Source organism: Theropithecus gelada, chromosome 13 (genome assembly GCF_003255815.1).
Source record: "Theropithecus gelada isolate Dixy chromosome 13, Tgel_1.0, whole genome shotgun sequence".
NCBI classification, from domain to species: Eukaryota; Metazoa; Chordata; class Mammalia; order Primates; family Cercopithecidae; genus Theropithecus; species Theropithecus gelada.
In genome coordinates, this window is record NC_037681.1 from 64,506,345 (window position 1) to 64,509,672 (window position 3,328).

Below are 3,328 nucleotides of genomic sequence, written 5' to 3' on the forward strand. Positions count from 1 at the left end.
ACATGTGACCTGGCATGATCTTACCACCTATTACAGATCACCTTTGGGCTGCTCAGGTTATTCTCAAGGTAAGAAGGAGGTGATGAGTCTCGAGGGTCAGGTCATTCACTTTCAAAATCATCCTAGAGGCTCATTCAGACAGGCCTTTTATGATCACTCATTGATTGCCCATTGTATACACATTAAGAATGTAGATAAAAAATAAAAATTATCCATGAGTGCCTGCAGTCCCAGCACTCTGGGAAGCTTAGGCGGGCGAATCCCATGAGGTTAAGAGTTCAAGACTAGCCTGGCCAACATGGTTAAACTCCGTCTCTACCAAAAGTACGAAAATTAGCTGGGCATGGTGGCAGGTGCCTGTAATCCCAGCTACTCGGAAGGCTGAGGTGGAGGTTGCAGTGAGCTGAGCTCACACCACTGCACTCTGCCTGGGCAACAGAGCAAGACTCTGTCTCAAAAAAAAAAAAAAATTATCCATGAGGATGCAACCTGGAAATAACCAACATTTAACATTCTGACAGATAGTTTCCCAGGCTTTTTCCCACCTTTCTTTGTTTTCTGTGTATATAGCTATTCACATGTACATATACATCTATAAGCTATAACTTATTTTCTTCACTTATTAATATGTCAAATATCTTTTCATGTCAGTACAAATATACATTATATTTAATTTATTTTATTTTATTATTTTAAGACAGGGTCTCGCTCTGTTGATGAACCTGGAGTGCAGTGGCCCAAACACGGCTCGCTGAAGCCTTGACTTCCCAGGCTCAAGCGATCCTCCCAGCTCAGCCTCCTGAGTAGCTTGAGCTACAGGCATGCACCACCATGCCCAGTTATTTTTTTAATTTTTAGTTTTTGTAGAAACAGGCTGATCCTGAACTCCTGGGCCCAAGTGATCCTCCTACCTTGGCCTCTCAAAGTGCTGGGATTACAGGGGTGAACCATACACTGTCAGTTTATTTTATTTGTTTGTTTATTTATTTATTTATTTATTTTTGAGATGGAGTCTCCTTCTGTTGCCCATCCTAGAGTGCAGTGGTGCAATCTTGGCTCACTGCAACCTCCACCTTCTGGCTTCAAATGATTCTCCTGCCTCGGCCTCCCAAGTAGCTGAGATTATAGGTGCCTGCCACCACGCTCGGCTAAGTTTTGTATTTTTAGTAGAGATGGGGTTTCACTACATTGCCCAGGCTGGTCTGAAACTTTTGACTTCAAGTGATCCACCTGCCTTAGCCTCCCAAAGCGCTGGGATTACAGGTGTGAGCCATTGTGCCCAGCCTTATATACTGTCATTTTAAATGGCTGCTAAATGTCTCATTGCATGGGCACATTATAATTTATTTAACAGATCTTCATTTGTTAGATATTTACGGTTTTTTCTTTTTATTTGTCTGGATTTTTAAATTTGTGAATAATGATAATGAATAATTTAAAAAGAATAGTTCTTTTATAGTCCCCTAGGTGATACTGGTGGCAAAGGTGACATTAGAAGCAGAATGTTTGGGGTTTTATCACCCTCTCCTCACCTTGAGAATAATCTAAGGAGGTCTGAAGGTGACCTGGGATGATGATAAGATCATGCAGCTCCCATACTACTAGCTTGAAGCTGCAGTTGCAGGAAGCCACCAGCCGCCATGCAATCTGCAGTGTTTGGAAGGTTTCAGAGTGATGGATCTTATCTGATTGCAGGCACTGCTACCTTTCTCTAGGAAGCAGCCTTCTTGTTCTGGTGCCAGACACAATGGCAGCATCATTGAGAACCCTATGGAAAACAACCACTCTCTGCCTTCAGCCCTTGCAGACAGCAGAGAAGGCCAGGGCACAGAGCAGAGACTTCAGCAGACTTGCTCAATCTCAGCAAAGTTTCATATAGAGGGTGTTTTTCCTGTTCTGAATCAGTCTGGTTGCTATTTCTACCTGGATCTCCTGAAATTTCTTTTGCCTGCTTTGGCCTTCAAGTATTTTCTGGACAGAAGGAGGAAGCAGAGATTAAGAGATACCACAGCTCTCACTCTTCCAGACCCAGGCAAATGCCTCATGTCTCCATAAATCCTCCCAAGCAGGGGGCAGGACTTCTCCATCTCGGCTCCCACATCACAGCCTGTACTGCTCTTATCACAGGACTGTCTGCACCTGAGGCTGAGAGCCTCTCAAGGCCAGGGACTAGATTCTACTTACCTCCTTGCACACAACACCTGGCCTAGTTTCATACACATGGCACAATGCTTAACAAGTGCTGAGAGCAGATCACTCATGCACCAGGCATAGTGTGCAGTAAGTGGTGCCAAGAAGTACAAAGACAAATCAAGACCCAGAAGTGTGTGGTCCAGCTCAGGAGTTCAGACATCTCCACTGTAAATGCACATGGCACCACATGGCAGTGTTGAGGCTCAACAAATGGATGGCTGAGACAAGCAGGGCTTTGGGTGCTGTCTTGCACAAAGTTTCCTGGAGGAGACAAGACTTGAGGAGGTGTATTAGTCCGTTCTCATGCTGCTATGAAGAAATACCCAAGATTGGGTAATTTATAGAGGAAAGAAGTTTAATTGACTCACAGTTCTGCATGGCTGGCCTCAAGAAACTTACAATCATGGTGGAAGGCACCTCTTCACAGGGCTGCAGGAGAGAGAATAAGTGCAAGTAGGGGAAATGCCAGATGCTTATAAAACCATCAGATCTCTTTTTCTTTTTTTTTTTTTTGACTATTACAAAAGTTTATTTAACAAAAAGTCTAATGAAAATGTATATGACCTAATTTCCCTATGGAGAGAGGACATGGGTTTCTCTGCTGAACAGCCATTATTTATACTTGTTCCAAGGCTTCTAACATGATGATACTATTTCCTCGTATTACCACCATTCCAATATTGTTCTGTTGCCCACTAGTTGCCATCTCCACACATTCATCTATCACAAGGTTCATAAAGGGATCAAATCCCCGCAATATTCCTTGGACATGTCTGCCACCATTTAATTTCAATGATAACTTCTTGTCCATAAATTTTTTCAACTCGGGAGGGTGAGCTTTGCTCATGGCGTATACTTCGCAGGCTCACAGACGCCTTGGAACTGAATGCACGGCTTCCCTCAGGCAAAACCATCAGATCTCATGAGAACTCATTCACTATCACAAGAACAGCATGGGAGTAACCACCCCCATGATTCAATTACCTCCCACCGGGTCCCTCCCATGACACACGGGGATTATGGGAACTACAATTCAAGGTGAGATTTGAGTGGGGACACAGCCAAACCATATCATTCTGCCCCTGGCCCCTCCAAAATCTCCTGTCATCATATTTCAAAACACAATCATGCCTTC

At 43.8% G+C, this 3,328-nt stretch overlaps 1 pseudogene across 1 annotated transcript; it reads right to left on the reverse strand.

Moving 5' to 3' along the window:
* Positions 1 to 2,809: 2,809 nt before the first annotated feature.
* LOC112605114 lies at positions 2,810 to 3,043 on the reverse strand (annotated as a pseudogene). Its single transcript, XR_003115353.1, has one exon. The product of XR_003115353.1 is annotated as a small nuclear ribonucleoprotein G pseudogene (transcript).
* Between the last annotated feature and the right edge of the window lie 285 nt (positions 3,044 to 3,328).